Genomic DNA, 13403 nt, shown 5'->3' on the forward strand with positions numbered 1-13403 from the left:
GCTGGTCCTTGCATTTCTGTATGAGTCCCAGCCCTACGGCTTCCTCCTTTTATGTAGCTGCCATGCTCAGAACACTGTGGAGTGTGAACTCTGAAAGAGTCATACAGCGACACTGTCATGGTTATGCCAATAAAGGTTCTGTCTTGTGAAAGAGTCATACCTTTTCAAAGGACAAAACATTTTTTGGTCAGCCTGCTGAATTGTCTTCTACTCTGGATAGTCACTCAGCTATGTGGATACAGGCTCAAGCCAATAATAAAGATACCAACTGCTGAGAAAAATGTTTAGTGTTTTATCCATTAGTCACATTTACATCTTGCCAGTTAAAACTGGAATTTGGAGAACTGCATAACGACAAACACAACAACAACAAAAAGCCCACCATCTAAACCACATACACAACATACAATATTACACACAGGAATAAGGAGTGAGCATATAATAAAACAAATTAAATAAGAAAAATGAGAGAAAAAACAAAGATAAAAAAATAGGCAATGCTGAATCAAACTGTTAATGGAGAACAACCACATCCATAATAGCCAAAGCAAAGTTACAGTGGAGAAGAAGTGGAAAAGTTGGGAAAAGAAAGAAGGAAGGTGGATACAAGTTGATTTAAAAAAATAAAATTGGTTATTTAAATTTTAATATAGATATTTTAATTTAAATTTTGTGCGATGAAATGCTTTTTCAGTTAAAATCTAACTAAAGTTAGTTTTCTATTTCAGATACATTATACCTCAAAGGCTTTTCATTATGACATAAGGATTAATTCTGAATTATGTAGTACGAGACTGTATATTCATACAATGTTTTTAAAAATTATAAATGAATTCAATTAATTCATTCATTAGGGCCCTATTGTCATGTTCTTCCAGAGGTTTCTGTAAGATTAATGGGTAACTTTTCTATCTAGAGGACACCATCACAGATACTTGGTTTTGCAGTTTTCGAAACTGAATTTCTATATGCACAAATAACATGCCTTTTCTTAACTGTAATGTTTTAAAATAAACATTTAGTGCTGAGAAATAGACCTCAATCCTATTGTTCCTCTGCAAATCTATGTACACATAATCAACCCCTTACCTCTTAAGTGATTAAGTTTCAAGAATAGATATGGAACAGATTTGGATAAGGTGATGTTAAGTGCGAAGTATGAGGAGTGAGGAGCAAACACTACAAATGAAAGTGAAACTTTGACAGCAGAAGACTCCAGAAGTCTTGAGAACATTGGTAGGGGTGCCTGAGATCTATCATATTATTCTCTCCCTTGGAGAAGCCATATTGGCAGCAGGCCATACAAATGTTTTTGTTTAACCGACAGAAGCTCTCTCCACATTTCAAACATTTATACAGTTACGTCCTGTGTGAATCCTCTGATGTACTTTTAGGCTGCTGCTCACAGAGAAGCTCTTCCCACACTCTAAGCACTTGTACGGCTTTTCCTCTGTGTGAATCCTCTGATGTACTCTTAGGCCGCTATTCCCAGAAAAGCTCTTCCCACACTCCAAGCATTTGTAGGGCTTCTCCCCTGTGTGAATTCTCCTGTGTTCAATGAGGCTTGACTTAACAGAAAAGCTCTTGCTACAATCTGAGCATTTGAATGGCTTCTCTCCTGTGTGCATTCTGTAATGTTTAGTAAGGTTTGCTCTACAAGAAAAACCCATGCTACAATCTGAACATTTGAATGGCTTCTCCCCTGTGTGCATTCTGTAATGTTTAGTAAGGCTTGATCTACAAGAAAAACCCATGCTACAATTTGAACATTTGAATGGCTTCTCCCCTGTGTGAATTTTTTTATGTGAGGCAAGGCTGCTACTTTGACTGAAGCTCTTTCCACACTCCAAGCATTTATATGGCTTCTCACCTGTGTGAATTCTCTTGTGTCGAGAAAGGCCTGATGTATCAGAAAAGCACTTGCTACAATCTGAGCACTGAAAAGGCTTGTCCCCTGTGTGCACCCTCTTATGTTGAATAAGGACAGATATATGAGAAAAGCTCTTGCTACAAACAGAACATTCATATGGTTTTTCCAATGTGTGAACTCTGTGATGTACTCTTAGGTCGCTACTGTGACTGAAGCTCTTTCCACACTCTATGCATTTATATGGCTTCTCCCCTGTGTGACTTTTCTGATGTGAAGAAAGGTTGTGATTCCGAGAGCTTTTCCCACACTCCAAGCACTTATATGGCTTTTCTGCTGTGTGAATCCTTTGATGTTCAGTTAGATGATGATTCCGAGAGAAGCCTTACCCACACTCCAAACATTTATATGGCTTCTCCCCTGTGTGAATCCTTTGATGTACAGTTAGATCACATTTCCAAGAGAAGCTCTTCCCACACTCCAAACATTTATATGGCTTCTCCCCTGTGTGACTCCTCCGATGCAAAGTAAGACTCCCATTCCGGAAGAAGCTCTTCCCACACTCCAAGCATTTAAATGGCTTCACCCCTGTGTGAATTCTTTGATGTACAGTAAGTTTGTGATTCTGAGAAAAGCTCTTCCCACACTCAAAACATTTATATGACTTCTCTCCAGTGTGAATCCTTTGATGTGCAGTAAAGTTTCCATTACGGGTAAAGCTCCTCCCACACTCCAAACATTTATACGGCTTTTCCCCTATGATGCGAAATAAGACTGTCGTTCCGAAAGAAGTACTTCCCACACTCCAAACATTTATATTCTTTCTCCCCTTTGTAAATTTTCTGGTAAAACTTAAGATTGTCATTCTGAGAAAAGCTCTTCCCACACTCCAAGTATCGATAGGGCTTTCCTCCTGTTTGAATATTTTGTTTTTTCATAACCCTCGATTGATACGCGAACCGTTCCCCATTCACAAACCATTTATTCCTTCTCTTTTTGTCCTGTATTTTCTCATGGCCTGGGATCGTATGCAAGGTTCTGCACTGAGAGGCAGCCAAATCCTTCTTCTGCACCCAATGGACTTCCATTTTCCTTCTCAGCTGTCTCTTCCTTAAACGTCGTTTCCCAGGTTCCTCTTCTGCCTCCACATCCTCCACTCTTGCCACAGGCATTCCTCCTGGTTCCTTGCCACTCTTTGTCTCCCACTCATGCCCTGATGGAATAAAAGACAGCAATTACCAAGCAATATTTTCCCCAATGAGAACTAGAGGCCACTAAACCCTCAGCAATCTCCAGGCAAAAACCTTGTTTTATTTCTCTGCAGTTACTTCTAAGGACTCTCCAAAAGAGCACCCAGCTGGCTAAATATGAGGCCTCCTTTCTTTCCTGAGATTAAGTTCGAAGGGAGGGGGAGAGGGCAACTGGCCTCTCAGTATTTCTTGGGCAGAAATGCTTTCCATGAACCCACGACTCCAACGTGACAAGGAAATCCGGAAGGAGCCATTCTTGTACAACAATCAACATGTAAGGAACATCATCTCTTTCAGGGTTCAGTTCCGGACAGGAGTGGATGGCGTCATGCCACAACTTGGAAAGAGGGATCTGCGCTTTAAAAAAGAACTCAAGGATATGAAACCTGAGCTGGTGAAAGAGGTTAAAGAGACAGTAAAGAATGAACTGGCAGAAGTGAAGAAGGGAAGGGAAACAATACAAAATGACCTGCAGGCGACACAGCAAAGAGTCAATGTAGTGGAAAATGCGGTGGAGAACCTTGCAGACACGCAACGAACAGAGATGAGGGTGATGAGGGGAAGAATGGCAGTTGCGGAGAGCAAGCATATGGAGAAGCAGCTGAGGTTTCGCGGTTTGCCGGAGGTAGAAGGAAAGACGGCCCAAGAACAGATTACCGAGGTGTTAGCTGAATACCTGGGAAAGGAGGAGGAGGAAACTGTGGCTATTCTAGATGTGGTGTATCGAATAAATTCAAGAATTGCGACCCAAAGGAAATTACCAAGAGACGTGATTGTGCAATTTACGTCTAGAAATATAAGAGAAATGATTGTGAGTAACCAATTTCAAGAACCATTGGAGGTTGATGGCAAGACGGTTATTATTATGAAGGAGTTACCCAGATCGGTGTTGCTAGATCGGAAAAAATACAAAGCCTTAGTCCAGTCTCTGAAGGACATGAAAATAAGGTACAGATGGGAATTACCAGAAGGAGTGTCCTTTGAATTTGGAGGAGTGAAAAAGCGCATCAGATCTGAATTAGAAATGGAAAAGTTTTTGAGGGACAATGAAAAGGACTTACCAACAACAAGGTTATGAATATGGAGTGTAAAGTGTTATCTTGGAATGTAAATGGACTTAACTCACCGAATAAGAGAAAAAGTATTTTCCACTGTCTATTAAAACAAAAATGTGATATTGTGTGTTTGCAAGAGACTCATATCCGAAAGCAGGATGTAAAATATCTTAAACTGAACAAATTGGGCAATGACTTTGTAGCGGCCTCAAAAAAGAAAAAAAGGGGAGTGGCATTGTATATAAAAGAGGAGCTACAGCCAAAATTAGTGATGAGAGATGTGGAAGCCAGATTTTTAGCAGTGGAATGTACATGGAATTTAAAGAGAGTGTTGGTGATTGGAATTTATGCACCTAATGGAGCAAAAGAAAGCTTCTTTGAGGATTTAAGGAAGCAATTAGATGAACTTTCTTACGACCAGATAATTCTTGCAGGAGACTTCAATGGAGTTACAAACTTGGAACAGGACAAAAAATCACTAACTGTACAAAAGAAAAGAGGATTATTACCAAAGACTTTTTTTGTATTAATGCAACAGGAAATTTTGGAAGATGTATGGAGAAGACAGAATCCTAAAGGCAGACAATATACGTTTTACTCTGCGAGACACTTTACGTTATCACGAATTGATATGATCTGGGCCTCAAAAGACTTAACGCTTTGGACTAAGGACGTAGAAATAATGCCCATGGTAGGCTCAGATCATAATCCAATTATGTGGAAGTTTGGAAAAAGAACCAAAAGGAAAGGATGGAGAATAAATGAGGACTTGTTACAAGAGGGAGAAAATATGGAGATGTTGAGAAGGGAAACTAAGTTCTTCATACAACACAACATTAATAGAGAAGTACCAACTAATAAGGTATGGGATACCTATAAGGCAGTAATTAGAGGTATACTAATGGACTTAAATGGAAGAGCTAGGGAAAAAAGAGAGGAGAAGAGACAGGAGATTATGGAGAAAATAAAAGCCAAAGAAATACAATTAAAGAAAAGACCAGGGAAAAAGAAAATATACCAGGATATTAAAATCCTTCAAGAGCAGCTGATGGCAATGAATAATAAAGAACTGGAATGGAATCTTAAGAGAATGAACCAAAAGTCGTTTGAAGGTGCAAATAAACCTGGGAAATATTTGGCGTGGCAATTGAAGAAAAGAAAGGAAAAGAAGACAATAAATAAAATATGTGAGGACAATAAAGTATATCTGGAACAGACGGCTATTAGCAGAGCCTTTTACAAATTTTATGCTAAACTGTACAACAAAAAAGAAGTGAATAAAGACTCAATAGCGATGTACTTGGGGAAAATGAAGCTCCCAGTAATTTCGGAATGATGGAGAGATAAACTGAACAGTGAAGTAACAGAGGAAGAGATAAGGAAGGCAATACAGTCAACAAATCTGGGAAAGGCGCCAGGACCTGATGGACTTACAGCCAAATTTTACAAGGTAATGGTCAATGAACTGGTGCCATTCCTAAAAGAAGTCATTAATGGTGTTTTGAGGGATCAAAGGATTCCTGATACTTGGAGTGAAGCTAATATATCATTGATCCCCAAAGAAGGACAAGATTTGACTAATGTTAAAAATTACAGACCTATTTCACTACTTAATAATGATTATAAAATCTTTGCGAAGATATTGGCGGAAAGAGTAAAGGGATGGCTTTCCGAAGTTATTGAGGAGGAACAAGCTGGTTTTTTACCAAACAGACAAATTAAAGACAATTAAAGACAGTTATAAATGCTATTGAATATTATGACAAGCGTTGTGATAAGGAGGTTGGTTTCTTCTTTGTGGACGCTGAAAAAGCATTTGATAATTTGAACTGGGATTTTATGTTTGCCACTATGGAACAGCTACAAATGGGGGAAAGATTCATAAGAGCAGTGAAAGAAATCTACAGAGACCAGAGTGCAGCAATTGTGGTGAATGACGAGGTGACTAAGAAACTGACCATAGCTAAAGGTACAAGACAAGGTTGCCCGTTGTCTCCACTGTTGTTTATTTTGGTTTTGGAAATATTGATGATACAGATTCGAGAAGATAATGCAATCCGTGGAATAAAAATAAAAGACTTTTCCTACAAGGTCAGAGCATTTGCGGACGACATAATGCTAATTGTGGAAGATCCAATTGAGAATATGCCAAAGGTAATAGAGAAAATTAAGGAATTTGGAGATTTGGCAGGATTCTATGTAAATAAAAAGAAGTCCAAGATATTATGTAAAAAGATGACCAAACAAAAACAACAATTATTAACGGAAATAACAGATTGTGAAGTAACAAGCAAGGTGAAATATTTGGGAATTGAACTGACTGCAAAGAATATAGATCTATTCAAAAATAATTATGAGAAACTGTGGACTCAGATAGAGCAAGATTTGATTAAATGGAATAGATTGAATTTGTCATGGTTGGGAAGAATTGCAGTAGTCAAGATGAATGTGCTGCCAAGAGTGATGTTTCTGTTACAAACAATACCAATTTTTCGGGACTCTAAGCAGTTTGAAAAATGGCAGAGGAAAATATCGGACTTTGTTTGGGCAGGCAAGAAGCCTCGAGTGAAAATGAAAGTATTACAAGATGCAAAAGAGAGAGGGGGAATGCAACTGCCCAATCTAAGACTCTACTACGATGCAATCTGTTTGGTGTGGCTGAAAGACTGGATGACGCTCAAAAACCGCAAACTACTGGCCTTAGAAGGATATAAAAAAATATTTGGATGGCATGCTTATCTGTGGTATGACAAAGTAAAAGCAGACTCTATGTTTTTACACCATTACATTCGGAGAAGCCTCTTCACAATTTGGAAGAAGTATAGAGATTACCTACAGGAAGGAATTCCCTCCTGGGTGGTTCCTTATGAAGTAATAGATCCGAGAACTGTCGATAATGAACAACAGTGTTTAACATATAAGGAGATAACACGAACAGAATTTTCCAAACTAAGAATAAAGATGCAAGACGAGTTGTCTCCAAGTTATGACTGGTTTCAATATAGACAGATTAGAGATCTTTATAACTCGGACTGTGCGAAAGGAGGGGTAAGAATGGAGAATTCGGAATTAGAGGAGGTAATTTTACAAGAGGATAAAAAGGAAATCTCTAAGACTTATAAAGTGTTGCTAAAATGGTACACAGAAGATAAGACAGTTAAAGTGCAAATGGTGAAGTGGGCTATAAACTTTAATAAAGAAATAACAATGGAGGCGTGGGAATACTTGTGGAAGAATACATTGAAGATCACGACATGCACTAACATTAAAGAGAACGTTTACAAAATGATTTATCGTTGGTATTTGACACCAAAGAAAATTGCGTTAGGGAATTCGAATATGTCTAATAAATGCTGGAAATGTAAAAAGCATGAAGGGTCTTTGTACCACATGTGGTGGACATGTGAGGTAGCTAGGCAGTACTGGGGGGAAATAATAAGAGTGATAAGTGAGATTTTACAATTTCAAGTTAATAAGAACCCAGAACTCTTGCTACTGAACTTGGGAATGGAGGATATTCCAGCACAATACAGGACATTGTTATTTTACATGACAGCAGCGGCTAGACTTTTGTATGCGCAAAAGTGGAAAGTACAAGAAGTGCCAACTATCGAGGACTGGATTTACAAATTGCTGTACATGGCAGAAATGGATAAAATGACAAGGAAACTGAGAGACCTTGATCCAGGACAGTTTAACATGGATTGGGAAAAGTTGAAGCAATATTTGGTGAAAAAATGGGAAGTGGGAGGAGAACTGTGGCAGTTTGAAAATTACTGAAATACAACAAAAGAAGAGGGAAGTGACTTTACCGGGGGGAGGAAAGTTAAATGGGAAATTCTAAGCAACGATTTTATTTGACTATTATATATAGTATTAAGTAATAGAGGTAAAATCAAAAAGAGTCCAGTAGCACCTTTAAGACTAACCAATTTTATTGTAGCATAAGCTTTCGAGAATCAAGTTCTCTTCATCAGATGCCTGATCCGAACTGGTCAAATACAGAAGAGGAGGGGAGGGGAAAGAAGGGGACATATATCACAAGAGGACAGGATGCAATTAGTGTGAAGGCAATCAAAACATTCCTTTGCTTGTAAATGTAAACATCTCCTTTTGGTGTGGAGTCAGTTTGCCGTGTTAGTTTGCCGCAGTGAAAGTATCCAATTCCTATGTAGTATAAGTCCTCGATAACCACAGCTCTCCCTGCCAGCTGCATCTGACAAAGAGAACTGTGGTCCCCGAAAGCCCACACGTACTCAGGCTGAGATAATTGACAAACAAAGCCCACACCAGGCGTCACTGGGCTCCCCCAGACCACGCCTCTGTAAAGGAAATCTGTTACCTGTGATAATGTGATAACCATTCATAGTCTCTATTCAGTCCCAGCTTGACAGAGTCAAATTTGCATATGAATTCCAATTCAGCAGCCTCCCGTTGGATTTTGTTTTTGAAGGGTTTCTGTTGAACCACAGCGACTTTTAAGTCTTTGGTGGAATGTCCTGGTAGATTGAAGTGTTCTCCCACTGGTTTTTGGACGTTTCCATTTCTAATGTCAGATTTGTGTCCATTTATTCTTTTGCATAGAGGTTGGCTGGTTTGTCCAATGTACAGAGCAGAAGGACATTGTTGGCACATGAGGGCATATATCACATTGGAGGATGAGCAGCTGTAAGAGCCAGAGACAGTGTAGTTGATGCCATTGGGTCCTGTAATTGTATTCCCTGGGTAGATATAGGGGCAGAGCTGGCATCTGGGTCTGTTGCAGGGCCTGGTACCTGTGCTGGTGACTCTGCTGGCCGATTCATGATTGTAAGTGAGAAGTCGTTTAAGATTGGGGGGCTGTCTGTAGGCAAGGAAAGGTCTTCCACCCAGGACTTCTGAGAGAGAGGTATCATTTTCCAGGATGGGTTGTAGCTCCCTGATGATACGTTGGATGGGTTTGAGCTGGGAGCTATAGGTGACAACCAGTGGTGTTCTGTTGTTAGTTCCTTTAGGTATGTCCTGGAGCAGACTGTTTCTGGGTACTAGTCTGGCCCTGTTGATTTGTTTCTTCACTTCATTTGGTGGGTACTGTAGTCTCAAAAATGCTTGTTGTAAATCTCTTAAGTGTGAGTCTCGGTCGAGAGCATCGGAGCAGATACGGTTGTAACGTAAGGCTTGGCTGTAGACAATAGACCGAGTGGTATGTTTAGGGTGGAAGCTGGAGGCATGTAGATATGAGTATCGGTCTGTTGGTTTCCGGTATAAGGTGGTATTTATGCGTCCATTATGTAGTTGTACAGTGGTGTCCAGGAAGTGTACCTGTTGTGTAGAGTGGTCCAGGCTTAGGTTGATAGTAGGGTGAAAGTTATTGAAATCCTGATGAAATCTCTCAAGGGCTTCCTTCCCATGGGTCCAAATGATGAAGATGTCATCCAGGAATCTTAAGTATAGTAGTGGTTCCAGTGGATGGGAGCTGAGGAAGCGTTGCTCCAAGTCCGCCATGAATATGTTAGCATATTGTGGTGCCATGTGTGTGCCCATGGCTGCGCCATTAACCTGTAGATATAAGTTGTCACCAAATTCGAAGTAATTGTGAGTGAGTACAAAGTGACAAAGTTCAGTGGCGAGGTGTGCTGTGGTTTTGTCCGTGATAATATTCCGTATGGCTTGCAGTCCATCTGCATGTGGGATATTGGTGTACAGGGCCTCCACATCCATGGTTGCTAGGATGGTGTCATCTGGTAGGTTGTTGGACTGTATTTTCCTGAGGAAGTCAGTGGTGTCCCGTAAGTAGCTACGTGTGCTGGTGGCATAGGGCCTGAGGATAGAGTCCATGTATCCCGAGACTCCTACTGTGATGGTGCATTTTCCTGAAATAATTGGGCGTCCTGGGTTACCTGGTTTGTGGATTTTGGGTAGTAGGTAGAATCTTCCTGGTCGTGGTTCCTGGGGTGTGTCCATATGGATGCATTCTTGTATGTCCATGGGGAGTGTTTTTAATATTTTATTGAGTTCCCTTTTGTATTGCTCCGTGGGGTCAGAAGGTAGTATTTTATAGACTGTTGTGTTGGAGAGTTGTCTTTCTGCTTCTTGTATATAATTTTGTTTGTCCATGATGACAACTGCTCCGCCTTTGTCAGCTTCCTTGATTACGATGCCAGAATTATTTTGGAGGCTGTTTATGGCCTCTCTTTCTCCACGGCTGAGATTCTGCTTTAGGTGTTGTTGTTTGTCAATTATCTCAGCCTGAGTACGTCTACGGAAGCATTCAATGTAAAAGTCCAATGAGGAGTTACGGCCCTCAGGGGGTGTCCATGTGGAATTCTTTTTCCTGGAGTTTTGTAACGATGGTTGTGTATTGCTGGGTTGGGGGGGGGGCTTCTGAGGCTGCTGTGATGGTGTCTGTTCAGTGCTTTGTTCATCGTTTTGTTCAGCAGAGTAGTTGAAGAATTCTTTCAGTCTTAGGCGTCTAAAATAGGCCTCCAGGTCTCCACAAAGTTGTATGGTTTGTGTGGGTCTGGCTGGGCAAAAAGATAGTCCACATGAGAGGACTGATTCCTCTGCTGGGCTCAGCTTGTAACTGGAAAGATTGATGATGTTGCTTGGTGGATCCAAAGTGTTTTTGCTCTCTGTTGCAGGCAGGAGTTTTGAGAATTTCTTCTCCTTCTTGTTCTGTAATTCAGTGAATAGATTGCAATAAATAGTTTCTCTGGTTGTGGTAAACATCTGCCAGTTCCCGGTCTGTGCAGAAGGGGTGTACTTCATGGAAGAGTCTAGTTCAGAGATCTCTTGCTTGATCCATTGTTGCTTGCTGTACATCAGTCCAATGAGGTGAATTAAGAGTTTCCTGGATAAGGTGTTGCATAGTTTCTCACTGTAGTCTGTGTAGTAAGTGGATTTCAATGGATTCCTCACACGAAGTCCCTTGGGTAGAATGTCCAGTCTTTTGCATGTAGAAAGAAAGATGATGTCTGTTTGTATTTGTGCCAGTTTCTTCATGAGGTTGATGGATTTCCTCTCCATTCGGCTGAATGCAGTGCTTTCCATGGTCATAGATCCAGAGGAGTTAGCCGTGTTAGTCTGTAGTAGCAAAATCAAAAAGAGTCCAGTAGCACCTTTAAGACTAACCAATTTTATTGTAGCATAAGCTTTCGAGAATCAAGTTCTCTTCATCAGATGCCTGATCCGAACTGGTATTTGACCAGTTCGGATCAGGCATCTGATGAAGAGAACTTGATTCTCGAAAGCTTATGCTACAATAAAATTGGTTAGTCTTAAAGGTGCTACTGGACTCTTTTTGATTTTGCTACTACAGACTAACACGGCTAACTCCTCTGGAAGTAATAGAGGTGTTATTATAAGAACTATAAGGATAGAAACTAATTAATTTTATTTCTGGCAGATAATTGTGTAATGGAGGAATTGTATAACTAAAACAGAAGGAATATAAGAAAAGTAGAAAGGAATATATAGTAACATATAGAATATGAGTTAAATTGACTGATTTATGCCAAATGTATATTGAGTTTATAAGTACTTAGAAAGTATGGGTCAAATTGATTGATTATTTCTGGTAGATAATTGTATAATGGAGATATTATATAATCAAAATAGAATGAATATAAGATAGAAGAAAGTAAAGAGCAATATATAGAGTATAAGTTAAATTGATTGACTTACTGACTTATATTGAATGTATACAATGTTTATAGAAGTACTTAAAGTTATGTAGAATAAGGAACAAATTGTTTGTCCCATATTGACGAGACTAGAATGAATAAGATAGACTATAGAGCATAAAAATTAGACAAATGATTGTTATTATTAAAGAATATAAGTCAGGAATATAATACTTAGTTGATAAGTTAAATGGGAAGGGGAATAGAGATAGCACTGTGTTATAATAAATAAGTTTAGAAGAGAATGAAAGCATATGCTTAATAGAATAAAATAAGTTTGAAATGAGTAGGGGGAAAAGGGTTGGAAAACTGTTGGAAGTCAACAAAAGGGGGGGGGAAAGGGAGGGGGTTAGAACGGGAATATTTAAAGGAAATTGATTGTAATGAATAATATAGTGATTTCTAATCCAATAAAAATTTTAAAAAAAATTGGGTGCTTTTTCAGATTCTGGTATCAGGAAGGCCATAAATATCAGTATCCCAGACATTCGGGTACAAAAATACAAATTTTGTATTCAGATTTCCCAACACCCCCTGAATCCAAAATTATTCAAATGCACCATTCTCTATGAGGCAATCCTTCTGGGGGCCGATTTTCAAGCAAAACTGCAGAGTTATTACTGCCCGTCCATTAAACACCCCTCCCCAAGTTTCAAGAGAACTGGACCATGTGATCCGATTCTATCGTACCCTGAAGAAGGTTCTCTCAGCCATTTTGCATTGTTTCCTGGGGGTGGAGAAACCAATGCTTTCTCCGGGGCACAGAAGCCTTAGCCACACATACAAGAGGAGCCACTGGCCAAAAGTGTCCCAGTGCAAATGGAGCCACCAAGGCCCAACAGAACCCCCTGTCACTCACAGAAATTGCCCTTAAGGAAGACCAGCTGCTCAACTCTCCCCCTCTCCCATTCCTAGGTTCCTCCAGTAGAGTTGCCACCACCCAAAGTGAAAAAGCCTTGACCCGTCACCAGCTGTTTGCAGGAACCAAATCACACATCCCTAGTGGATAACCCAGAGTGGGAGATCCACGTGTCCTCAGTGAAATTAAATGGGATGCCGATGTTTAGACACTAGAGGAGCTCCACAACCAATTAAGTACCTGCTAGAAGTTCTGCCTCCTTTGAATCCTGAACAAGCACCTCTTCCTGCTTCTCCAGGCAAGAGAGAGGGTTGTCTTTGAGAATCAGAGATCCTTCCATGGTAGGGAAAAATATTAAGACATAAGGATCATTTAAAAATCTAGTTTTAATGGGAACTCACCATTATTATTTTTTAATAATATTATTTACAATTCACCTTACACACTGAGACCCGGAAATTTGCACAGTCTAAATCAGTATGATCAACAACTCCAACATTCCATAAACAGTACAATAGACTAAGCATTGCAGAAATTAGAAAAGAAGTATACATTCAAATACAGGAATACAGAGATGAAACTCTGCTGAAACTAAACACAAGTAATTGGACATGGCATATTGGACAGCACAGAAATTATCCAATGGAAGCACATCTACATCAACAGACAGTACCCAGTAGTATAGTCTACAGTCCCTGTCACTATACTAAA

The 13403-nt window shown here is 39.8% G+C and overlaps 1 pseudogene; it reads right to left on the minus strand.

Annotated features, from left to right (window-relative positions):
- Positions 1-1343: 1343 nt before the first annotated feature.
- The window catches only part of LOC129327782 (zinc finger protein 420-like), a 60504-nt pseudogene continuing 48444 nt past the window's right edge, over positions 1344-13403 (minus strand).

This window comes from Eublepharis macularius, chromosome 4, assembly GCF_028583425.1.
Source record: "Eublepharis macularius isolate TG4126 chromosome 4, MPM_Emac_v1.0, whole genome shotgun sequence".
Lineage (NCBI taxonomy): Eukaryota > Metazoa > Chordata > Lepidosauria > Squamata > Eublepharidae > Eublepharis > Eublepharis macularius.